We start from the raw sequence: 27561 nt of genomic DNA on the forward strand, positions 1-27561 counted from the left end.
TAGTGTGGATAGGGATACTGTGGACACTGATGATAAATAATATTATATCATAATATGAGTATTGTATCTTGCAGCTGGTTTTATTTGTGCAGTTTTTTTTTCTTAACTGCAGTCCGACTGTTTGCTGATTTTTAAGATGTTTATACAATCTCACCAAACTGCAGTAAAGTTGTGGTCATGGGCTTCAGTGCATTTGCGGGTTCTTTACACAGGATTCCGCCAACACCATGTCACAAACGCAGTTCAACCGTGCAAACTATGGTGAGGATTAAAACGCTTCCCTTTCAGCTGCCAGTGTGCTAAGGTCAATGGTGGCCTGTGTTTTGAAATAAATTAATTCTCTTTAGTTTCCCACTTATTGGTTATGACTGAACGGAAGCCTGAGGATTCAATCTGGTTTAGGTCCTATTTGTTTTATCTGTACATACATTCCTTATCGGGTACTTGTAATGCTTAATTTTTTTCAGTGTCTACATTTACTCAGTACAAACCTAGACTGTAAGCCTACCATCATCCTGAATTTGATGAAGTGCCATGATATTTCCCCTAAGGAATAGTTCCTATTACTGGCACCAGCCGATTTCGTAAAATGAACTTGCCAGTATTGGCCGATTAAACTAAGGCTATGGCTACATTTTCCTTAAATGTGCTGAATAAATGCATGTATGCAATGTATCAGCAGTGGCTAATATGGCCAGTCAAGGTTAGTCTGTTTATCTGCCCCAAAATTACCATATTTTGCATCCATAAATGCAAATTCTTTCATGATCAAGTGTTGTGATGTTTGTACATTGTAAAAGCTCTACAAATTAGAAAAGTAGCACAAAATCGACAAAATGTCCGTTTGGATGAGAATGTCACAGCATTGAGTCACTGTAACTTCAAAGCCAAGAAATGACATGCCAAATATCCACAGAGATTAAGGACACTTTAAATACTTTCCAATTAAACCTATGACAATCTTAAAAGTGCAGTGGTTATAGAGAGCTTCTGTAAAATCAGCAACCTCTTTTCTGTTCCGAGTAATGCTCAACAAAAACATTTTTTAAAACCTTAATACAGTATCTAAACGCAACCCAATTAAAACAGAATTGTAGGCAAGCAATCCCGCTTCGTACATTAAAAGCAAAACTATAGATTCTTTGGACAATATACCTATATTCCCTGGGAAAGATGCTGAGTTTTGGCCTAGTGCTGCCCATAAATTTCAGGATTTGCAAAAATGGATCCCCCTCCTTCCTTCAGAAGCCCCAGTGCCTCATGCCTGTACTGTCCAGTACTTCTGTGACTGGCCCAGGGACTGGGTTTGATGCCCGGATTCCACACAGCCCACGGCCTCCTGCCTCGGTCACTGCTGGGACTGGCAAGCACCATTCTATCAACTCAGGAATTATCTAAGGGCTGATTATATGCACGGTGGGGTTTCAGTTTACCTTAGTAGAAAGACAAATAAAGTACTGCACAGAAAGCAGCCTCTGAATTATGGCCACCAGTGTTGGGAAATTAGTGCAAACAAGAAAGACTTCTCAGTAGTAGATGTTATGCGGCATGTCTACCTTTGAACAAGAGGTACCTTAAGGCGGTGTTAAAAACAGAGGCAGTGGTTTGTGTCCCTTTTTGCGAGTGCAGCGCACGGCTGGGTTCCTGTGCCCGCAGTTGAGGCGCCTTGGCGCCCGCCTGCCGGCGTCACCCGTGCCCTCACTGCTTCCTCAGCAGGATGTAGGTGATCAGGATGACCAGGCCCACAGACAGCGCTCCGATGAGGCACTGGTGGATGGTTATGACGTTCTCCAGCGCGTGGATGCGCTCCTCCATGGCTTTCGTGTTCACATAGTCGTAGACCGAGGCGCCGATGCTCCACACTGCCCAGACGGCATCGACCACAGGCTTCATGACGGGAGATACCACTGAGAGGGCCCCACCACAGGACTCATCAGACACCCACACGCCCGTCTGCACTGCGCCCCCTACAGGGAGACGGATGGACAGGATAGGGCTAGCGCACCAAACAGGCCATGCATTGGTAGGCCACTGATAAAAGGGAGTAAAGTGAGTAGGCAAATTACAACTACCCGTTTTTACTATGATGGTATAGAACAGTGTTTCCCAAACTCGGTCCTGGGGGCCCCCTGTCTATGCTGGTTTTCGTTCCAACCGCAACCGCAATCCCAGAATTTTACCCAGCTGTTAATTTGACTAAATTAGCTATTTGTCATGGTTAGAGGGATTATTTACCTTTTATGGGTTTTTTTATTATTTACCTTTTACGATCGTTTTATCTTTATTTTAGTTAGAAATAGCTATGCATGCAATGAAGAATAATAAAGTCCCATATTCACATTATTGCAAACAATGACATAAAGAGAGTAACTGAACAAATCAAAGACTGAGGTGAATCAACTGGATCCTAATTGGGGAAGTGTGGAGACCTGCCCATGAACATTAACCCATTTGGTAGATAATGTTGACAGCTTGTTAAATTTAGGATTGCAATTTTGGATGGATATACATGCATATACATGGTGCCCCGCGGACACTAGTTTGAAAACCACAGGTATAAACAATAACATTAATTATACTGTGATTAAACCGCAGGGAGAAATACTAACATCTACCTTAAATGCTGTGCAGGTTCATATTATACAACCCATCCCTCCAGAGAAGCACATTATAGAAACAAACTGTTTCCATTTGATTATACCAGCTCAGACAAGCTACCAGCAGAAGCTGGTTGACCAGCTTCATAACCACTCATACCCGGCTATGAGTGGTTACTCAATTTCCAAACGGTCAAGCTGGCATACCTGGATTTTACAGAAGGATATCTCACGAAGCTATTTTAGAATATCCAGCCATTCCAACAAAATAGCCAACAAATAACGACACAAATAGCATTTCGATAGGTGGGCACCATCTTTGGTTCAGTGTTAATAGTTACCCCTATACGCTATGTGTGCTGACAGGTATAGGTAACGTGTGTAAGAACACCATTAGTCTAGCAAGCTAAATATATCCATATTGAACATTGACGTTAAAACGCTAGCAGTATCACAGTTGCGTGGTCATGCACGTAGCTATTGCTGTTATGCCAGCAGTGCCTAGGTATATTCTTAGCTTGCTTGCCTGCCAGCTAGATCGTTGACTAACGTTAGTCAAGCACTAAATATTACTTGCTAGCTCTGTAGTCCAAGCATTGAGAAATAACTATATTCCAATCAGCTAATGTTGACTAACATATCGTTGTTGTTACACTATACACTATAACTTCTTAGCAATGTAGAATAAGCAACACATGACCCATTAAGACTCACCAAAATGCTGCAACTGCAAGATAGACCTCTGAGAAAATATGAACTACCTGACATCCGAATCGCTCTACTAAATACCAAGCTTCTTGTAATAAAGGAATGGAGGTAAACCGGGTAGTTTTCTGGGCGTGGCGAGTGATGCCACGGCCGCATGCAAGACGTCAGTAAACGTTCCGTACCGTAACGTGAAAGAAAGGGGTGTGTCTTCTTAGCCACATTGTTACACGTTTCATAAGTTTTACTGCGAGCCTGTAACGAATGAACACCGCAACTTCCCAGCTCTCTCTCTCTCTCTCTCTCTCTCTCTCTCTCTCTCTCTCTCTCTCTCTCTCTCTCTCTCTCTCTCTCTCTCTCTCTCTCTCTCTCTCTCTCTCTCTCTCTCTCTCTCTCTCTCTCTCTCTCTCTCTCTCTCTCTCTCTCTCTCTCTCTCTCTCTCTCTCTCTCTCTCTCTCTCTCTGTATTATAACTTTCCCACTACATGCCAGCTACAGTGAGAACCTTTTGTGTTGGTTGTGTTGTGCTCGCTTGGCTCGTAATGGCAATGTTAGCTAGCCGGCTAGCAGGCATTCTAGGCTTCTTCAGAAAGACTCTTCTCGGTTTATCACAATATTAATGCACACTATTGTAGCCTATACAGGTAACTAATGGTAGCCAGCGTAAGAATGCAATATCGCTGGTCCTGTGCAATTTGACCTTTTCGGTCCAGTGTCATACGGGACAACACTTAAAACACATTAAACCTGTTGTTTTATTTCAAATTTGCATATTTGATGAGAAAGATGACATTAAAAGTTGTAGGTCAAGGTCATAGTTTTCCATAGGTGGCCAAGTAATTGCCTGTTAAATAAGTTCAAGCAGTTTGTTTGTCATTCGGGATAACGGTTTCTTTCTGTTATCCCACAATGACATTTGTTACTTCGAATGACACACACATAGTTTTATTGTTTTTTATATTTATATATTTTGTCTTCTGTTCATAGTTAACAAAGGTGATTGCAACATGTCATTATCTTTATTGTTTTTATGGTATTTATTCAAGTAACTAGCATTTAATTAAACTCATAATGCTTTATCAATGCTTTATGAGTACAGATTTGATGTTTTAAGGGAAATTCTGTTCTAGATGCCCATGTCCAACAAAGAGAGGGCTGCAAGGTTCAGGGCCAAGAAGAATGAAGATCCACTGGATAGGGAGGAGTTTCTTGCGAGAAAGAGAGCAAGGTATCATAGTGATGGAGCAGTTACAATTGACAAGTACAGTTAGATTTACACTAATTTGCAGAGATATTTGAGATATTTTGCAGATATTTTAGTTACCAAATACGATAAATGTCAGACTAAGCTGTTGGCCCTTATGTATGGAGCAATGGTTGTTTACAGTAGCATTAGTAAAATATTCATGTAATGGAAGTCATTTTGATTATAGCCTGCCCTGCACTTTATTTCTATTGTATTCTTCTTGTGTCTATCTACCAGAGACGTAAGGAGGCTGGGAAAATAGAGCATCCATCAGTCAGGGTGTTGAACACCTCTGCAGCTGAGAAGAAGAGAGAACAGTGTAGGAGAAACCAGAGGAGCCACAGGGAAAGATTGAGACAGATGCATGCTTTGATTAACCTCACTCCAGAGTCCATGGATGGTGACAATCTTGAGGAGCACCCTGTACCACATCGAGCCCCAACAACAGCACCCACCACAGCCCTCACCTCCACAGCAAAACCAGTTACCTCAGCAGCACCCACATCAGAACACACCAACAAAAAACAAAAAAAGTTCTACTTTTCAGTGTTGATGATGAAAATGTTAATGAAGAATACATGGATAAGAGAATAGATGGGGAGATCTCACCCAAAATGAGGTATTTTAAATGAAAGTTTTAGTTACAAGGCCATGTAGCCTAATTCAAAAGAAAATATTGAATTTCTCTTGAAATATTACATAATTCAGTTTTCTTTAGTTGAGAATACAACAATAATCTTAACCCCTTGACTGGATTGCATTTTTTAGACATTTTCCAGCTTTTTTCACTTTTCAGCATTACGTTTTGGGTGATAAACATCGACAAATGAGCCTGTGTCAGTAGAAAATGTTTAGAGTAGAGATGTTTGTTGATATCAAACTATGGATATCTATAAACTATTGTATGCTGATAAAAATAAATAATCAAATTATTAGAAAATCCATTACTGTTATCCCGAATGACATTTTTGATGGGAAAAATCGAATTGTTAATAATTAAAATGCATAAATTACATTCTTAGAGAACAAAACTTGTTGAAATATATACACAACATTCTAATGAAGATAGAAAGAGCTTCAATTAGCATTTTTGACTCATTTAAATTTTTAAAACCTTATTCGTCACTGACCCATTAATTGTATATAACATATATCATCCGTTTCTGATTTCTTTTCTGATTTCTTCCAGCATTGTAGGCTACATTAAAAATGTTCATTAAATACAATATATTCATAATTCCTCACGCAGTATGTAAAAAGCTAGTAGGCCTATGCAATAAAAAAAAAAATGTTTTTAAACTAAACTGTTTTTGCTTCTTTCAGCAATAAATCTCTTCAAATCTTCTAACAGAATGTTGTATCTAGCATTCAGAGGTTGGGTCGTTCTTATTACCTGCTGGGTCTGAGAAAGAGCATTGGCATTGGCTGAAACATACGGAGGGTTTGCTACTTTTTTTTTTTTTTTATGTGTTTCGGTTTTTCCACGAGGTGTCGCTCCAAAACGTCTTAATAAATGCATAACACTCATAATGGCAACCCAGTAGCTATTGTCTAGCCACGCTGCGCAGGTAAACACGAATCAGTTTGATTACTGTCCCTGTCAGTGGACAGAGTGTATACCCAAAAAGGGAGCAAAAGTTAAGTAATAAGCAATAAGTTTGTCTGTCGTGACATGGAGTGACGTTTGGATTCGTCATTTTTGGCGGTTCAGGGTAGTATATATATTCAAAGTGGTTTCTTACCTATAGGCATATTGCCAAGAATAGACCTATTGCCTATTTCAAAAGAGGCTGACTTTAAGGTTACCTATAACTTATAAATATTTATTTTTTATTTACCTAAAAAACGACTGTAATGCCAAATACTTCATTTTGGTTAGTGGTCTAATCACATTCGTTCAGAGACTTGCCTTTAAGTGGCGCTCGAGAAGTGCTAACGAGTTCTAAACTGTTACTGTTTAAATAGCAACCTCTACTAATTCAGGCTGTTAGCAGCAGGCAGTCATGACAAGCGCATTTAAACAAGTGGATACATCCAGACCAGAACCCGTTATTAACACATGGGGTCGCTCTACCAAAAAAAAAAGAGACAAGAAACAAGAAAATCTGGTTTTTAAAGGTTTTTTTATGGTGTGCCCTGATATTTGTAATAGCATACTGTTGCAACTGATACTTTTGCGGTCTTGGTGGCCCAGGCTGCACAACCCATTGTCTGTTCCAAGTCAATTGCTGCAATTTGTCCCTAAGGACCATCTTACCAAACTTGGGGTTCGTACAGGATCATGACTGATCAAAAAGGGAGGACTAGTTGAGATGGGAACACGAACTTCGCACTCAACGACTATCATTTCTGATCTACTCATTCAAGTGAGTGGATCATGCGGGGTTTTTTTTTTTTGCACGTGAAGGACGCCGATCATTAAACGAGGACAGCCGCTACAATGAAGAGCTGGGCGACGAGGAAGGTAAAATAACGTGGTCAAGTAACTTCCGTTAAATAGGCTACAGAGGCTTTGCTGCTCAATGTCCAGCCTATATTAAACCGATGCCTGACTTTGTAACAGCATATGTTATAAATACAAAGCATATTTCCGAAATCATCTTCGGTTGAAACATAGGCTATAGCGATTATTTCATTCAATTTTTTTTTCTTGCTTTTGGTGCAATACTTTTATTCCGCTATAATTACAAATTCACGAGTCTTATAACAGACTATCCTCATTCCTAACCGGCACCAGAACGCATGGTCTGTGCTTAGCCTACTTCTTCAGTGGAACTCACCTGAAATAGTCTATTCGACTTCGTTGACATCTTGTTTGCCTAAATCACTTAAAATGTGTTCCTTGGAATGTGTCAGAGGCTGGGTCTTTGCGGGCAAGGTGATTTGTCTTGATGGTTTTCAACTGGCCTACAAAGTCCCAGTTTTTGGCTCATATAACCGTCGTCTATATGGCTAATAGATTTGGGTAAAGATGCACGATTTCAACTGGTGTAGCCTAGGATAAAACAATTATTGCTAGAATGGCATTAATGGTGTTCGCGGTAAATTGATGGTAATAAATCAATCAATGCGTTTAAAGATACGATACGCCAGCCAATAGCTCTACCTGTGGGTTATTGTTATGCACACGTGCCGCTAATATTTAGCCTAATTTAGAATTTTGGACAAAATGCACAATTAAAAGGACTACATAACATGGTATGTGGTAACGCCTGCGATCAAGTATGACTGAATTGGAATGGGCTATTCATGGAACGTTGTAGAATGAGGTTGCCAGATTTGTCAGATGCGTAAATCTCTAGTTGCTCGTTGAAGTTGGTTAAAAGGGTAACGTTAATTATATTTGTCTGTTTTCTTGGGAGTTGTCTTGCTTATATAACTAAGGGGCTCCAAAGACTAGCTACATGAGCTTACATTCTTATGTATTGGATATTTTGGAATATGGTTCTACATAACACATGTTTTAGTTTTGGTAATGTATTTCACTTCAGTGTTTTATGGGCCAGGCAAAATCCTGGAACGACCCCGTCACTGGGAACCGTCCAGGATTGTACAGATACAAAGACTTGTATGAGACTTGCGTGAGAGAGAGGACTAAGAGGAATACCTGAAGTAACATAAAAATAAAAAAATCGGAGTCAAAAATCCCCCCCCCCTAAAAAATAAAATAAAATAAAGAATCCCAGAAGTCAGTAATTCAACGCTTTAAAGCGAATTTATCGTATGGCATAATTAGCGGCTTGCTACTTATGGTTGTTGTAGGAATGTAGACATACAGGTTAAAACTGTTCCATTTGTAGAACATTTAGTAATTTAATGATTCGGTGCCAAAGCCAAAGTTTGAGAAATAAATTAACAAATAAAATGCTTTGTCACAAAAATATTATAAATCATTGCACTCATCAGCCACATTATAGTGCGAAATATAGGCTAATACTTAATTGTGATATATAGACCGAGTAATGTTTAAAACAGAAATATTAACATCATTTGAACAAAAGGACCTGGGATCACAGTGGAAGAACTAGGCCAACATTTTCAATTAAGGCTGCATCACAGCTCTGTATATTGTTTAACAGTGACTGTTGAGTTTTTGAACAGAGATTATACAAGTATATTTCAGATTAAGTTGACAATGCTAATGTTCCCCAGGTTTTACCCTTGGTATCCCTTGGTATCCACCATGGGTAAGTCAACTAATGAAGCCTGATCTGGTTTTCATATCTTTTGACAGTTAACTTTCATATCGTTTGACGGTTATATACTTTCTATGACATATATGTTAAGGATCCATTTCAAACAGCTGGAAATTGTTGATGTTGGTCTTGGTCTTGGTCTCACTTTCTTCATATCTATTTTATTATCTAATTGTATACTTTGGGTCATTGTTGAGTATTTGTGTATTATATCAGATACATTTTCATAAGAAAAACATTTTTACTTATTGATGTTAAAATGATAAAAATATACTGTCAATGTGGAAGTGTTTTTGCAAAGAAAAGTGTGTTTGGAAAAATATAGAAGTAAAAGCATTTCTTTAACTTATTTTCTTTACAGTGGCCTGCCAACAAGAAAGCTGGTTCTGCTATACTTCCAGACATAACCATTTTTAAAACGTGAATACATTTTCATTTAAATGAACATTTACAAATAATAACAATATAAACAAATACCTTTGCTTAAAAATGAGCACACATCCGACATAAATACAACACACCTTCATAAATAAATCTATCTCAGACAGATAACTCTTGTCAGATGTCAGAACATGATCAATGACCAATTAACAGTGAAATTAAATAGAATTTCCTTAACTCGGGTGGAGCAAATATTAATATTCATTGTAGGTCCTGAGGAGGATTGAGAACTGCTGACTCAGGCCATGCAGTGAATTGTTGCGTTGAATGAGATGCTTATGTTTCGAAATCAAGCATAATGAAAATATTAATACTAGATCTGAACGTCTAAGGAATTTGAATAATATTTAAATTAAGTTCTATAAAGTAAAACCAAAAAAATGGCTTTTATGAGTATTTTATTTACACATTTGCAGCATGTAATGTCAGAGATTGTAATGTCAGAGGCTGTGAACATTCAGATTATTTTAACGTCTCAATTAATTTTACTTTACATTAGTTTGTTTCACATTATAAAATGCGTCTTACTGGCATGCATGTAAAAAATGTTAACACATACATGTATTATTATATATATAGCACTTTATATATTGATTCACAACATATGAAATGAAACTATTGCTGCATTCCTACTGCTAAAAAATAAATAGTCAGTCAGTATCCATCTAAGGAGGTTAGCAGTACAGTGGAAAGGGAATTCTGTGAGCTGATTACATTTGTGTTATTTATCCTCACATAGTACTACTGCTGCTTGCCAAGAGTTTCTCAATGGAATTATACAATAGTGCAGGTCCTCTCAAACCCATCCCATCAACAGCAGTGCTTTTGTACTCTCTCCATATCTGAGCAGCCCAGCAGCTGGTTCGCCAGTGAGTTTACAGAATGAGAATCAAAACCAACTTCACTGTCATTGCACATGCATAGCACAAAGTACCAAGAAAAATACGGGAGTAGCATCTGACCCGGTAGTGCAAATAGTAGTTGAAAAGTGCAGCTATCATAACAGTGCAGTGACAATATTATTGTATTCAGAAGGTAATATACTACTGATCTGTGTCGAGGTATGGCAGGTCACCATCTTCAAATCACAATAAAAGGGAGCACAGCACTTGGCGACGCTGGGGTAATCCTTTTCGTGACACAATTTTAAAATAGAGTGATCATTACTTAATGATGGCGGTTCCGGTGGCCAGTTCTCCGCGTGTGTGTGTGTTTTTCGCTGTGAATGCTTGGACACTAATGAAGTAGAAAGGCTCTCCCTTTCTCCAAGAATGTCGGCTGAACTCATTCACCCCTTTTAAAATGTCTGCGCAGTTCCCACTTAAAACCCCCATAAATTGCATGCTAAACAAATATACGCAGGCATGCAGCGCTCAATGTGAGTGAATCCTCACTGGCCTCCGGCACCTACCCCTGCTCTTTCTTAATTTAATCTTTTCGATTGTTGGATGGTCGACAGCTCCGTCTACTAACTTCCAGCTGCCAGGAGCTGGGCTCGGACCCAACAGGCAGGTCCTGGCTCCTCTCTCTCTGAGCGCTGAGCGCCCAGGCCCCGGTAACCCTCAGCAGGCCGCGTAGCGGGTTAGCAGCTGAGCAGAGCTCCCAGACCCAGGAGGCTGCTTTCTAGGCTGTGGAAGAAGTTTGAGAAAGGCAGCAAGATAAGTGAGGGGCTTTTAGGGGCAGCTGTGTTTCATTAACTCAGTCATAATGCCCCTAAAAATCCTTACTGCTCTTGCAATGGTCAGCTGAGTTCCACGAGTAACCCGTTTCTGATCCATCTCGGGTTTACCCGATTCTGACCCATCTCAGGTTTACCCGATTCTGACCCGTCTGACGTTCTCCCAGGTCCGCGGGACTGACACCTTCCATTGTGTACTGCTGTGTTACACATTCGTACTCCGATTCTTTGTATGGCTTCTGAAAATTATGTTCCCGGAGTATTTCAATTTTTCTTAAATTTTCTTGGAATGTCTGATGAAATACATTTTTGGTTGAAAATATTATGTGTTAAAACCACAATCTATTGCATCTATAGATTCTCCATGCATGCAGAAAACAAGCATAATATGGTATATGTATTTTTTTGTTTTTCTTAAAATATGTTGTATTTGCGACTGCATTAAATAAAATAAAATAATGTGGTTGCAATCTATAGTATATATTCTCTCGTCGTATCATCATTCCACATGTTAAAGAATTCACTGTCACTTTGCATGGCCTGTCTTTTCCAGTTAAAGAGTGCTGTTTTAATTTCACTCAAAAGTGGTGTATTTCTTAAATCCCCAGGGACATGGTAGTGAGTGACTATGCATCGCTGTCAGTGTAGAAGAGCACACACCTAAACACAGGAGTGACATTGGCTCAGACGGTAAGAGCAGTCGTCTGGCAGTCGGAGGGTTGCCGGTTCGATCCAACCCCTGGTGTGCCGAAGTGTCCCTGAGCAAGACACCTAACCCCTACATGCTCCTGACGAGCTGGTTGGTGCCTTGCCGTGAGTGCGTGAATGAGACAGCACTTTGGATAAAGGCGCTATATAAATGCCAACACCACGGTTTGGTCATGATCCTGCTGTCTGACCTAGCCAGGAATAATGACAGCAACAGAAAAAGAGACTAAGTCAGGTTAAGAGACTATGGCATTATTTTCTATCTGGAATGCAGAAGAGAGCGGTGGAAAATGGGCTTGTACAGTTGAAGAAGAAACAGGCACCAACACATCTCAACCAGAGTTGGCAGACCTTCATTACTCTTACTGTGCGTCCGTTTATTTAACCTTTCTCAAATTAACATGCAGATCCATCACCCTCAGCGGCGTGGCCTCAGTGTGTCAGTTGAACCCCAGGATCAGAGAGAAGTTGGGGTGTTGGCAGGGCGTGGCGCCTCCGTTTGAGGGGTGCGGTGAGGGGTGTTGGAATAGCTCTGTAAAAATTCCCTCTGTGACTCACCGGAGGCTATTCTCCGATGAGAACAGCCTCCGGCTCGCCCCTGGGGCTGGAAGCAGTGGTCCTGGAGGCTGGGAAAGCGTGGAGCTGATGAGTCAGGCCCATGCCCTGCATCGGAGGGCTGTAGGAATTACTCATCCGAAGATGTGGAATCTGGTACGGCTATTCCAGGACACGCCGCATCCCTGCTCCTCTCATTAGCGCTGCCTCTGCACTGGCCCCGGCACAGGAGGCCCCGCGTAGCCCCGCCGTGACCACACCGGCTCGTCCGGACTCTCCCAGTCCGCCGCGCTGGGATTTGTAGCACCGGCAAATCGGCGGCACTATCATTGATTCAGACCGAGCGGGTTGCATTCGCGAATTATGTACGCAGGTTTAATGGGAAAATAAATGGACAGACCCGAGGAAGATCCAGACAGGATCGAAACGTTAAATTAAAGGCGTGTTGGGGCCCTCATTTATGAATTATCTCAGCCCAGCACCCTGTTTTAGGCCTCTGGCAACCCTGCCTTATTTTGTGCTGCATTAGTTAGTACAGTAGAGTTTGGAATTGGGACGAGTTGAACGAGGGTGTCTTTTGATGCCAAGAATACTGTCAGTGTGTCTGAGATGTGGGGGGGGGGGGGGGGTGTATTTCAGGGGGCTCTGGAGTTTTATTTTCCAACCCAATTATTAGTTCATAATGATGACAGAGAAAGAAAGAGACTGTAAGTCAAATTAAAACAAGACATTATTTTCTATCTAGAGTGGAGGAAAGATCAGTAGAAAAGGGGGCGTTCAGAAGAATAAGAAACAAGCACAAACACATCTCAGCTTGAAAGGGCGCTGATGGATTATGGCTGGAAAGCAGGCAGGGAAGGGTCATGGCTTACACTGAAGTATGAAATTCTGCAGCGGCGGTGGGGGGACATTGTGCAGTGCGGTGGGGCGGTGGCAGAAGCGCAGAGAGAGACAGAAATCGAGGGGTGAAACCTGTTTTCCGACGCACGCAGCTCTCCCCGTGGGCTCCTCTCCTGTGGGAGTTGTGTGTGGAGTCTCCAGGCCCAGTGGCAATGCAGCTCAGGGAGTGATTTACATGTGAGCAGGTGGCGGTGTATCAATGTGAGGCAGGCAGCCAGGGGTGGGGGTGGTGGTGGTGTGTGTGTGTGTGTGTGTGTGTGTGTGTGTGTGGGGGGGGGGGGGGGGTGGGTGACTCAGTTAGGTAGTCAGGCACACCCAGTGTGTGAGCCTAGCCCCCCCCTCCACCCTGTGTCAGATTCCTCTGGCCACGCAGAGATCTGCTGATCGATTGTGGGAGTCGCGAGGGCTGGGCTGCCAACCACGCCAATCTGTAACCCAACGCGCCAAACAATGGCACAGAACGTGTACAAACAAGAACCACAACCCGGCCTGAGGAGAGTGGGCGAGAAGTGGGCATGCCTTTACCCTCCTTACGAGAGCTGCTTAATGTCTGTGGCATATTTCTGAAATTAAAGAGTCGCCTCACATATGGTGTTTGAATTTGTGCCTGACGCTTCCTGGTGCCTCGCTTGGGTGTGAGACGAGGGGTGAGAAATGAGTGCGGTTTCACGCCGGTTAAACGCTCTCCATTCCCTTCCACACAGTGACCATTCCTCCATTTCAGCAGTTCTCAACATACAAATTGTTTGCTCAGAAATGTGTGAACGCAAGGAGTAATAGCTCGCTGACATTTTATTGTTTGCTTTGTTTAAAAAATACGGCTGCCAAAACTCAGAAAACAGGAATTGCAGCCAAATTCATGTTTCCTGTATGCTGTGCTCCAAGTGTCTGGCCCATTGCGGTGCTCCTTCGCTACGTTACAACTGTGCCAAAGATAAATGTCAGAAACGGCTCATTCAATTGTGTGCAACTACAAAAATATGTATCATATGATGATCCTTTTTTTTTTTTTTTTTTTACCCAAATAAGCAAAACTGTCACCATGCTGTGGCCAAATCATTTGACAAATCATTTGAATATAAACGCTGCTGCCAGCAGTGATCACTATGCAGCTGCCAAGTGTTTGTTCTGCTTAAGGACTGGTTCAGCACAGAGCTGTGGCCTGTGGTCTGGTATTAATTGAAGCAATACCGTAGCATGCTAATGTCAACTCGGGGCTCTGAATGGGAACACACGCTCTGCTCTGGCTTTTCCCAGGCAGGGAGTATACGGCTTGATCGTTCTCATCTCCAGAGCAACGCAGGTCGATTTTTGCGCCTTCAGTCTGCTCATGTGTACTCCTGTGGGGCACAGCCTGTAGCCTCCTAGTGGCTAAGGTACATGACTGGGACCCAGGAGGTTGGTGGTTCAAGAACTGGTGTAGCCGCGATAAGATCTGCGCAGCTGTTGGGCACTTGAGCGAGGCCCTTAACCACACATTGCTCCAGGGGACTTGTCCTCTGCTTAGTCAAATCAACTGTAAGTTTCTTTGGATAAACGTGTGAGCTAGATAACAAATAATTATTATTTACTCATCCCAGGCAATGACTTCGAGGTTCTCAGGAGTGGGAAAACAGAAGCTCTCTTTAATTGACAAGATATTTTGTTGTGGTGATGTGATGGACTTATAAACACAACAGTTTTGCTGATGGTGTGTGAACTTTATTCTTTGGATTCTCTGCGTGCACACTGATTCCATTATCTCTCTTAATGGATCCCATTAAAAACACAAAGAAGCTTTAATGGCACTATGTGGGGATCAGTGTGCAAGAAAGAGAAGTTGGTTGTGGTATAGTCTGTAAATGGCTTTACCTGCAACTTCCTCTTTGATGTGTGGCAGAAGGTATCAGTGACCAAGGATACTGTTTGATGCCCCAGTTATAGCTTTCAGTGTGTGCACATGTGCAGTTGGGATTAGGGTATGGAGCAGGAGAGGAGCTGGGGTTGATGGGAAATATTGAAATTCTTCAGTTGTATAGAGGGCACTGCTGCAGTAGTCATCCTCCAGAGTATTTACACCAAAAGTATTAAAGGCCCACAAGCATCATGAATTTAGTATCTAAAACGCCCACAAAACGTTAACTGAGAGCAGTGGCATCCCTAACCCCTCCCCCTCTACCTCCTGTGGTCAGCTCTCTGTGTTAACTCCGTCGTTTTTAACAACGTTGCCGACGATTATAAAAAAACACGCGTCATGTCACGTGGGAAATCTTTTTACAAACTAAAAATAGCATTTAGACCATAAAATACTCATAATTCCACTCATACTTTACTTGAATTGGTATGGAACACTAACTGAAAGCTCTAGGATGATATGAAAATATATAAAAATAAAAATATATATATAAAAATATGCATATTTCATTTCAGTCTATTCTTAAGTATGATGTTAATGATGTCAATGTATAAAAATACAAGGTGTGTGATTTAGACATAATTCATTTTTAAGTAATCATTTTTATTTGTTTACATTATTGCATAAGTTTCTCTGTGCACAATTTGAAACTGTTTTCCATGTACACATCTTCAAAAGGTACACAACGTATTATATTACAGGAACCTAAAAAGGAAGTCAGGAGCTTCTGAAATAGAGGAGGTAAAAAGCGAGTAAAATGGCAAAAAGGGGCAATGTTAGGGAAGTTTTACAAGTGGCCAATTTACATGGAGGCACACTCACCCAGATGAGTAAAAGCCATCAGTAAATACCCTGGGGTCATCGGACAAACTAACAGACCATTTTGCATGATGTCCGTGTCCTGAAGTCACTGTGTGTCAGGACGTTCGTAATTTACCCCTGTGATAGCTTCAAAGTATTTAATTAGAGAGCAGAATCAAACCTCATGTGCTCAGTGACAACCAACAGTTGCGCATAAGTCAGCATTATTTTAAGAGCACGCAACAACAAAAAAAAGATTTCTTCAGAAGCGCAGCCTGAATTGAATGGGCCCAGTGTCAGCTCATGAGCGCGGTAAACAGTGTGAGCGCCACGCGGTGTTGCACAATCGGCGCACGGGGAGGGGGGGCGTTTCAGCACACGGCTCAGATGGCACCCAGGCTCTCCCCACACTGCTGGACGGAGGCCCCTGGACCTGGCCGAGCCTTCTCCAGGTCCCGTTTCAAAACCAGGGTCTGGCTCTCAAACCGTTGGCAACCGCCTCGGCTTTTTAATAAACTTTTGAGTTGTTCTTTTATTTCATTATTTCTTTATATTTTAAAATTCATAATGCAGTTTCCTTTTTCAACAGTGTTGCTTCTCTGCTTTCCTCTCGAATTAAGTAGCTGTGCGGCACGGAATGGACAGGTTACCAGTTGCACAATTGAAACAGAAGAAATGATTGTGAAACCACCTCCTCTGGCGTGCCTGTTTTTTCCCCTCCTCTTTGAGAAGCACTTAATTTTTTCCCATACTCTTCTACCCTGGGGCCGCGGCGTGACAGCGCTGCAATATGGCCATCGACTCAAAGCAATGCAAATGAACTGACGGCTCCGACTTTGCATGAGGTACATGCATATACCGTGCGCCTGCCCTCTGGAAAGCATACGAAACGAGTGTGCGCCTGTGGCGTCCGGCACAGTGGCATCCGAGCGCTGTGAAAAGTACAGAATGTAATTTGCCAGGTACGTGAACACACACGCTTTCCATATGACGGAAAGGCTGCGATGTAAATGTAAGGGCTGAACTAATGCCGCACGATATTCGATCCTACTCTTAAGAGACTGCCGGGGAAACTGAGGTTCCGCTGCCTCGCTTGGAAATAGAAGCAAGTTTAGGAATTGGGAAGTTGAGGAATTACTAAGTCTGTCGGTAGGCCTTGTGAGTATGTGTGTGTCTGCGGGTTGGGCGAGGGTGTCCCTAGCCGATGCTCACAGTATCCGTTATCACATTTTAATCTTATGTAAAACTAAATCCAAAACGTCGTTCTTATTTCCCTGTAAAAGGATTAATGCCCAACCTTCCTGCTTTGACTGCCACACATTTAGGAACGACTTTTCATGAGAACTACTGATCTGTTACAGCTAGGCTAAGGCAATGGGCCAAACACTGCTCAAAGTGCTGCGATCATATTAATCGTGCTATTGGCCCGAGCTTCTGTCGGTGAACTGAGTTCTTAGCCAGTGTTTTAGACTCTGCCTTTGGCAAATATTTATCTCCTCCAGTTCAAGGATGAAAAGGCTTTGGTCCTTTATTAATATGTACATTTGTACATGTACCTCAGAATAACAGTCATTTACTTGGCAGGCAGCCTCATCCAGGAGACACCTGTAGGCCTTTTCATTCTTAAAAGTTTTTATAACACACCTTATCCATTTATATAACCAGATATTTATTGAAGCATTACAGCTTATGTACCTTGTTGAAGGGTGCTTAACCTGTAATTTAACAAGACAGTGCCACATATTTGCATTGAACTTGCCAGCCTCATGTTACATAGTCCTTAACCAGTACACTGTAACGGTCCAGATAATTTTTCAAATACGTGCACCCGGATATATTAAGCTATTTTTGTCATTGTGTTAAATAGCTGGTCTTTATATGTCAGGTCACGTTACATTACATTTACATTATTGCCATTTGGCAGACACTCTTATCCAGAGCAACGTACAGTTGATTAGACTAAGCAGGAGACAATCCTCCCCTGGATCAGTGCAGGGTTAAGGGCCTTGCTCAAGGGCCCAACGGCTGTGGGGATCTTATTGTGGCTACACCGGGATTAGAACCACCGACCTTGGTGTCCTAGTCATTTACCTTAACCACTACGCTACAGGTCGCCACATTGAACTAAAATAGTGAAATGTACAGTTTAATTTGTTGCTGTGTTTTCATGTGCTTCCTTTTGCTAAGAGGTCCAAGAGGATGCAGTTAGTGTTGACTTGATTTTCCCTCACAAAATACGAAATGGCATCTTAATCCTAAAATGCCGTTTTGTCAAATGGCAGCTTATTATGAAATAGAGCAGGTTGTGTGTGAAACACTCTTTACACATTGTGTAAATCTTTAGCCAGATCCAGCTTTGTGAAACTGACTTTTTCCTCTGACTTTTCCTGGAGTGTTATGGAGGTTTGTTGAGCTTTTATCTGTTGCCATTTTAACGGTAACAGTGAACGCCACCACTGGCACTGCACTAGCCAGGGTGCATTGTAAAACGAGGCACAGCCTCCGCGCTGTAGATTGGCAAAACAGGATAGGGATCAGCATGTCTTATGACAGACTCACATTTGTTTCTCAGAACTGTGCAGCCCGTCCCAGTAAGGGACCGTTACATTTTTGCCTATTAGTGGGTGGGGGGGGGGGGGGGGGTGGTTGTGTCACCATGCGTCTAAGCACACTGGTACTCATGAAATACGCCTCTGAATGTGAAATTTGCCTGCCGGTGCTCGAGCCCGGGATGAAGATATGGCCAGGGTCTATTTTGTTGTGCAATGCGGGGTCCTGCTCCCCAGATGGCAGATGGGCTGGATCAGGTTGCAGGGCTGTCAGGGATAAGTAATGACTTCCAGTTTAGTGCTGCACTTCAGCACTTGTAATGTGTCTGTATGTTTCAGTCTCCCTCAGCCTACCAGCGCTGGAGAGACCGTCCAGCCAATCAGCCGTGCGCAGAGACACCTCATGAGCTCAAAACAGCAGTGACACTTCAGACACAAGCCCCTCCCCTTGAGCCAAATCATGGCTTACTTAAAAAGATCCTGAACACCTACCTGGTGTCTCTGTGGAATTGAAAAGGGTATTCACAGAAAGCTTTGGGGTTTGTAAGTTACTCAGGGCTGTGACATTACTACTGAACTTCTCGCCCTGCGGGTCGCAGTGTCTGCTGGTCTTAGCTCCAACCGTGTGAGACACCACCTGATTTCACTAATTATTTTACCTGCTTGGTTCAGATAATAAGCAAATTAGTGGTGTAGCGCACGGTTGAAGCACATCTCAGAAGCACAACCTGGGTCATCCAGGGAAACACGGGCATTACGAACACTGCTCTGAAGAGAAAACTTCATTTTCTGCTCCTCGTCACGAGCGTTTCCTTAACTCTTCATTCTAGCAGAAATGTTTTGTTCATGTTCCCGTCTGCAATCATGTGAAATATGGACTGTACTCTACTGAATGCGGCCTTGTTCTCTGGATCCAAAACTCATGACCACAAATGAATTATTGTAGGTAAAGCAATTCAAGTGAAAATGGCAAATGTCACCAGAAGACAAAGAAATTAAGTAATATAATTAGGACTATAATGCTTGTAAACTGGCTTGTTTTCATTGTCTGTGTGTACACATGTTATTCCAGGCAGTTATCATGTTAATCTGTTCTAGATGCAGCAGGTGACCTTTATGAAATTACTCTTGTAGGGCTGAAAGGCCAACTAGCATTTAGCTTCTTTTTTCTTATATCAAACATCATGTCAACAAGCATTTTGGGGAAAAATGGCAAGAATAACTTTCTGAGTAGAATTGGCTATATTTGTGCTTCCATAGTGGGTTACTTGTTATCAGAAGCAATTTGGCACTTATCATGTGATAGTGTGATTTTAATTAACCAGACATTCATAATTTATGATTAAATGTACTCATCTAATGCTGAACGAATGCTGGGTAATAATTTCAGTTTTTATTGCATGAAGTGAAAAACACACACATTTCTGCATACACTCCCTCTCTCTCACATGCATGCACGCACACACACACACCCACGCACACACACCCCCCCCCCCCCCCCCCCATACACATTTGTGCACTCTCTGTCGCTCTCAAACAAACATTCACAGGCACACTCACTCAGGGCTGCACAATGGCCAACATTCAGTCCTTAAAGAATCACATTACATCTATAACTTTAATAATTTTTCAAGCTTGAGAACAGTGTTTAAAAATGAATAACAACAGTATTACAGTATTGGTACTCCCGAAGCAGTCAACGTGGTAACAGCAGAACTGAAATGTAGCAGGTCTACTATTACCAGTCATCGTGGTAATGGCAGACCTGAAATGACCCCTGCCAGTTTTAAAGCCTGCTTGGATATGAAGGCTACTCAGATTTGTGGAGAATTATGAACTCTGGCTCCAAAGCGTGCATTCATCTCAGAAGCAGACTGCAGAAGAGGCAGCCACCTCCAAGATCAACAGAGTCCATCCTCTGTTTGCCTTTTATATGCCTTACCGGGCTCCAAATGTGTTTTCGCTAACTGACATGGTCCACTTCACTCCTTTGTGGTAACAGCCTACTTATTTTATTTCCACTCTACAGTTGTTATTTCACAGAGCTGTGCACTGAGATCTGCAGTAGAATTTATAGAATTTATGCCATTTTAAATATAAGGTGCCTGTAATTTACACTGGGGTCTTAAACCTACCGGAGAGCTGTAAGTGCCTGTTCTCTCTTCAGGAGAAAGGCAGCCATAGCCACCCTCATGGCAGAAGCACCCCTGGCAGAGAAATAAAATGTTGAGTTATTTTTATTCATTTGTACGTTTACTGTTGAGTTTGTCTGATGAGATAAGGGGTTACTTGTGGAGCTTGAGCAGCATGCACTATGTGAGTGAGCAAAACAGCACGGGGTAAAGAATATGTCCCATGGACACGTCATTTAGACTTCTCTCATGGTAATCAAAGATGATAAAGAATCAGAATAAATACAGCGGTGAAGAAACTTTCAAATGCGAAAAGGACGTTTACCTGTTTTACCTTGTCTTCACTTCAAGGACACATAACTCAAAAAAATAACAATACTCATTTAAAATAATAATAAAAAAATGTAAGTGTCAAATATTGTAACTCAAAGTACAACCTTAACATTTATAAGTGGCAGGCTGTGCTGTTTTGTGATTGAAGTAGATTCTCTCAACATAATTGCAATCTGATATGTTGTTTCATCCAGGTTTTGTTTTGTTTTGTTTATGAGATTAGAATGCAATACAAGGTTTTATGCCTGCATGTGAGGTGGTAGCTGGTCATCACCCGATCGAGTGAATTCACATCAGCCGAGATGGAGAAAACAGCCAGATACATGTACTGTGAACATAATCCCCCAAGTGTAAGGTGTTGTCATGCTTGTCCAAAATAATAAGGTTTGGACCAGCGCATATTTTTTTTTACCTCAGGTTGAAAAGTCTGGAAGTCCACCCCGATTTCAGAGTCAATAACCTCTCCTCCTGGAGCAACACTAGCTATAATCATAGGCGACCAGGTCCATTCTGCATTCTCATACGTGATCCTATGCCTGTTGGGTTGGGGTGTGGCACAGCAGTTATAAGGCCAGACTCGCAACTCTAATGTTTGTAGGTCCAATTTCCAGGTTGAGCTCTATTGTCGTACCCTTGGGCAAGTTACTTAATGTCAATTGCTTTAATGAGCATCCAGCTGTGTAAATTGATTTTATGCAAAGAATGTAAACTGTGTAGGTTGCTATGGATGAGTGCATCTGCTAAATGCCACACCTCTGTGGCAGTCCCCTCCTTGCATTTAGGTGTTATTTTTCATCTATCGAGTACCTGTACAAATCCCAACACTGCAGAGCTTCCTGGGAAGGCGGGTCATCCAATGGCTCTTCATTTACATTTTACACTGATTGTACATTTTGGATATATTGTTTTTCCATCAGGTAACTTAAAGTGAATATGCACACGTTATATTAACCTTTTTTGGCTGTAATCCTCCTTGACGGGTTGATTAATGCTTGGGAATGCAGATCACGGACTGGAACCGATTGTTATGCAGTGAGATAGGAGTCAACCTTACATAACCCCCAGAAAAAAAGCGCTTTTGCCTGGATCTCTGAAATTGCTTTCTGTAAATCGTGAATTGGTCTTCTGTTTGATAGGATCCATCTGTGAAGCAGGATTCGGAGGAAACTGTTCAATTGTTTTTTCCAACTATTAATATACTGCTTTTAGAATCCAAAACGATTAATCAACTAGGAGAACAAACTATTGCAGGCATTGCAAATACATGTACGGTTGCAATGAAGTGACGGGGACGGATGACTGTGTTCTCACTCACAGGCATGGGGGCTGTTAATAATTTTGGTGCAGCAAACAGGCAAGCCCCAAGCAAGCTGAAGGAGGTCAGAGTTTCAGCCCTATTTTAACACTCCGCTCATGTGGTTCCAGCAGAAACCCCATCTGCACAGACATCGCATGCCCCATCTCGGCCTTCGTCTCTCTGCTAACGACTTAACCTCCTTAATCCCATGGTGCTCAGTGAGCAGCAGTGTCCTGAGCAGATAGCCACTGTAACTCTCATTTCGGCAATCTGACCTTCAATCCAATTGGCTGGTCGAGGTCTCTGCGGATGGCGAGGCGAGCATTTAGGCGCTACAAAATGGTGGTGAATGCGAAGAGATTGAGGGGTTGCGTTGAGATTTTTATGAGGGAATTACTTCCTCCTCTTGATGCACGTAGCCTGAAAAGGGCCCTGCCACCCAAGGTCTCGGCCTGGGGTCGTGGTCATTCCATGTGGCCCCCCCCCCCCCCCATGGGCTCGTCTCTGTGATTTACACTCTTGTTTTATGTTTCCATGTGCTGGGAAAGGGTCCCTGGCCCCGGAGTTTGATACCCCTCCTGCAGACTGGCGCGGGCACTGGGCTCTGTGGTATGGAGATTTACTGTGGTAGAATGAGGGCTGGGGGGGGGGGGTCTGTCCCCCAGATTTACTATGGTGGGGTCACATATGGAGATGTGTGTATGTGCATGTGTGTGTGTGTAGGTATGTGTGTGTGTGCGCGTGTGTGTATGTGTGTGTGTATGTGTGTCTGTGTGTGTGTGTGTAGGTGTGTGTGTGTGTGTGTGTGTGGAGTCTCTTTTCCTCATGCAGCTGCTGGCCGGGTAGGTCAGCAGTCATTCTGTATCTGGAGGAATAGACCAGTTTGGTTCTGTATCTGGAGGAATAGACCAGTTTGGTTCTGTATCTGGAGGAATAGACCAGTTTGGTTCTGTATCTGGAGGAATAGACCAGTTTGGTTCTGTATCTGGAGGAATAGACCAGTTTGGTTCTGTATCTGGAGGAATAGACCAGTTTGACGTGCTTTTGGGCTGCCTGCGTCTTCACAGCTCGGCACAGCCCTGCAAGAGGAGAGGATGCGTTTGATGGGTCTGAGGGCTTATTTTAGCCTGTCATTCTCAGAATCTGTCACCCAGCTCTAAAATATCAGCAGCGCAGCGGCCAGGAAGAAGAAGTGGGAGTTCTCCCATGAGCCCTTGCTCCATAAGGGGCAGGGAGTGTGAGATGAAGCCTGTATTCTGCTGTATTCCACCTGTGTTGAGCAATGTGTTTACCCCCCCCAAATGACCCCAAGTCCTAACCCCACATCTTCACAGGAGGCACGATGAGCAAGTTCACCCGAAATACGTTGTCCATTTTTCAGGACTCTCTCAAATTGTAGCTTTGCTTAGCTCAAAGTGAAACGAGAGAAAGAAGGAGAGTATCTCTGCCCGTGCCCCAATATACTACCTTAGAGGGAATAAATAGCAGCCACTGACCTTCCGTCTTCCGTTTGTTTATCACCCTGCCACCCTCCACCCCATATCAGCCTGCACTCAGTTTCTTTTCTGAGCCCACACAGGATGTAGAAGATGCCACTGAGCCACCAGGTATGTGTCAAAGATGGCCTTCCACTTCCCTGCAAGCCTTCGAGCCTCGTCCGCCCGTGTTTACGTCTGCCAGAACCAACACTCCCGTGACCATTCTTCAACAGTACATCCTGTACGGATGGGTCAGAATCCAACAGACAGTTTTTTCCCCTTGAATGTTTTTCATTTGAAATAACTTTTGTTTTGTGATCATACAATGGTTGTGAAATAGATGTATGAAACCCAGGACTCGGGGACATTCCATCCTTGTGAAATGGTTACATAATGACAGGCTAATTGATTTCATCGTGCATCTTTTTATCTGGGGGGTCTCGTGGGAAATATAATTAATGAGAGATGAAATAAAAAGGGCCACAGTCTGCCGTCTGCTGTTCTGAGCGAGAGAGAATCCTATGTTTGGCTTTCACTGGTGCAATAAAACTCAGTGTAAACACAGTTGTTGCTTATCATCTGTTTTGATCATCGGTATGAGAAAAGGAACGCACACATTTGGTTTCCATTCCTGGAGTGGAGGGTCTCTCTGACATTAATATGCCCAACCCTTGTCTGAGGCCAAGTTTACAGCTGTCACCGGCGTTGGCCGGGTGCTCGGTCAGTGACTGAATTACAGCTCTCTCCTCTCGGCTCAGTCCTCTGAGGGAGCACGCAGGCTCTGCTCTCGGCTCAGTCCTCTGAGGGAGCACGCAGGCTCTGCTCTCGGCTCAGTCCTCTGAGGGAGCACGCAGGCTCTCCTCTCGGCTCAGTCCTCTGAGGGAGCACGCAGGCCCTCCCGTCGGCTCGCTGAAGACCGGCCGGCCACTGGAGGCGGTCTGCGGACCGGAGCTCCAGAAACAGCCCGGCGGAGCCCAGCACACACACTGACCACAGAACGGGCCGCGCACAGCCCTCGGATGCACAAAGCCGGGGTATGTCCTACATCCAAATTGCAGGTCTTTGCGGATTGGACCCTGGGGGATCGCGTGGGCTCGCACATTGCCGCTGTTGCTAAAGCAACATTGTGGGCAGCCCCCTTTCTCCATTCGGGGACACGGCTCTCTCTGACGGGTTTCATTCGGAATGCACTGAGCTGCACCTACGAGCGCTGCTTAAGGGCCTGGCCCTGCAGGGACCAGGAGGAACACATCAGCCTCCACTCCACAGTACCCAGCACATACATACATACATACATACATATACAGTATGTACTTGTCATCTGATTAAAGCCATGTGTTTTCATTTTTATAATCCCAAAAATTTCCCTGCTATGGAAAAAAAACAAATGCCGAACAGTGAAATTATGCTCTTAAACTCACTGTTGCCGTTGAGAAACTCCTCCAACAGTTTTTAAGTGTAATGTTTCATGCAATAATTACTGGAGTACTTCAATGTTCCCCGAAAAAGAGAGAGAACTATAAAACCGAGTGTAGGAGTGGACTGACTGTTCCTCTGGTGAAAGGAACATTTGGGCTTTCCAGTGTCTTGACCCAGAAACTCTGCACCCACTCATAGAGACCAAACTGTCTCCCCAGGTCCAGCAGATTTAAACATACACACACACACACACACACACACACACACACACAAAGCCCTGTTTCCATGTGCTGCACTAGCCAGCCTGTGCACTGTGCAATTAATCAATTCATTTTCATTTAAAGAGTTTGTTCACTGTAGTTCTGGCCTAAGCAAGTCAACGTGAAAGGAACTGCTTACAGAAAAAGAGCTGAGAGTACAGTGGAGTGAACGTTCGGGTTTAGTTTCAACGGTCGTTTCCTGTGGTTATGTGATAAAGTGCTGGATAAATCGGCGAACACTAATTGGCACAGACGATTCTGTTGCTCCTCGCCCTCTATCTGCAGAGATATCTGATGGGTGACACAGCTTCTTCAGCAAAGGGCTTCTTCATCACCCTCGGCTTTTACGAGACATGTGAATCAAACTCAACGATGTGAACAAAATGTGCTTTTTTTTTATGACTGCGTCAGACCGCATGGATCAATACAGAGACAGCGTTGTAAACTGCATCCTGGCTTCCAATCACAAGGTTTTCTGCGCTGACACCATTGCAGTATCATATGAGGAACTGCCCAAGGCGTCCGGCACTGTTCCAGCTCAAACTCCTCCTTAAATTATTAACTCCTTCACTGAACTCCAGACAGGAGGAACAACCCCGTCCAGAACAAGCAGGGGGAGCAGCAATGGTGAAACAATGACAAGTCTTCTGTCATTCTTGCAGTTAAAGACTGTTAATAGACCATTTCTAAAGTTAATAAACAGCGTCTAAGGTTTGCAGATTTGATCTGGGTCCACCTTGCCCCTGTGGTGACACGGCTTGGCCCGTAAATGTATGGCCCTGTTAAGTGAACATTTCCTCAGCCTTGCAGGCAGAAAATAGACTCGGCACCGCCACTTTTAGCCCTTCCCAACAGATGGCGCTACACTCTCAGGTCAGCGTGACAGGAAAACGATGTTTATCGAAAAAACACTGGGCATCACGACAACTCAATCACCCCGTGCAAAAATCCCTTTTTCAAACTAAGAATTTGGAATACTCTTGTTCATTCAGGTCCAAAAAGTAAGATGTACTTCAAGTTCATCTTGAGGCTGTGATGGCCACCAGAAAATGACTAAATCAACTGGGTTTTCGGAGTGCCAAGTTCACACGGCCAGAGCATATCCTCACTGAGCTGGGGCAGCTCCAGTAGCACTGACACCACATTTTCTGTAGTACTGTAAGTCAGAGGGAGGAAGAGACTTTTTCAATAGCTTGATTCGGGCTCTAACCGTGTTTCTACATTCCAGGACAAAGTCCAAGGAATCTGAGCTGGAGACCAACACAGGAGCTCCTATCCAGAAAAGAAGGCTGGGAGTATTACTCAACTGACTCCATGTTATAGTCATCTATGTCGCCGTTGCTTACAGATGAAAATGTTGAAATGTCCGTTGTTCATTTGTTTCATATACGATGTAAAAATAAAGACACGTTTTGCATGTAAGGTCAGTCCTACACACATACACACAGCCCTCAGTGTGTGGTTTTAGTTGTGATCAGTTGAAGACCACTCCTAGCCTTTTTTCGGGATTATAAGTTCCTCACGGATGGAGTGACCTGTTTGTGCACCACACTTTAAGAGCTCCTATGTTTAAAGATGCACTCATAGAAATAAAATAAATATTGTTTTTAAAACAATTCTGTGTTCCATAATCTTTTATGTCCTGAATCAATTATGGTCACTCTATTGTACCATGTTTTTAAGCATCACTTTGAAAACTGTAGTGTCTGCATCAGGGTATTTGCACAATAAAATTTTCGGACATAACTGGACAAAATGGTGCAGTTATTATTCGTATGCCTAACAGGCCCCAGATTTGGTTGAATTGATTTGATTAATGATTCCATTTCATGATCTCATGTTTCAGGGTTCCTTACTCTCTGGTTTTTGAACGGAAAACCTGTGGATGAGGGGAATTTTGCCTCAAAGTTATCGAAGCCCCACAGCCCCACAAGGGACAAAGGAAAAACACTGTTACGAGCACACTGTGGGGAGAGGCTCCAAATGAGTTAGGAGTTAAAATAAAACAATACTCTCATGGGCAAAAGGCAAGCTGTATCTGGATCAGCTGCCAAGTAGGCCATTTATGCACAAGAATCCTAGCCAAGAAATGAACTCTGTGATCCCCAAAACAGCAATTCTCCAAAAATCCCCTCTAACACCAGACTCGGGGGAGAGCAGGCCATGGACCACTGCAAACACTCCCTGGGACATAGATTGGGTGGTGGGGGGTGGTGGTGGGGGGGGGATCCTGGAACAGCTCTTTTTACTTCTATCCATGTTCCAGGTTTGGGAGGGTTCCAGGTTTTACTCAGCATACTTATCCAGCTAATTTAGTAATCCTGCTTTGTGAAACAGAGCCCAGGTGGGTATATCACAAAGCAGAATTACTGG

The 27561-nt window shown here is 43.1% G+C and overlaps 1 long non-coding RNA gene across 1 annotated transcript; it reads left to right on the forward strand.

Moving 5' to 3' along the window:
• Nucleotides 1-6762: 6762 nt before the first annotated feature.
• LOC133121576 (uncharacterized) lies at nucleotides 6763-26818 on the forward strand. The gene is made up of 3 exons (XR_009708018.1): nucleotides 6763-7011; nucleotides 8700-8734; nucleotides 26417-26818. It is a non-coding gene; the product is annotated as an uncharacterized LOC133121576 (long non-coding RNA).
• Nucleotides 26819-27561: the final 743 nt, after the last annotated feature.

Source organism: Conger conger, chromosome 2 (assembly GCF_963514075.1).
Source record: "Conger conger chromosome 2, fConCon1.1, whole genome shotgun sequence".
Lineage (NCBI taxonomy): Eukaryota > Metazoa > Chordata > Actinopteri > Anguilliformes > Congridae > Conger > Conger conger.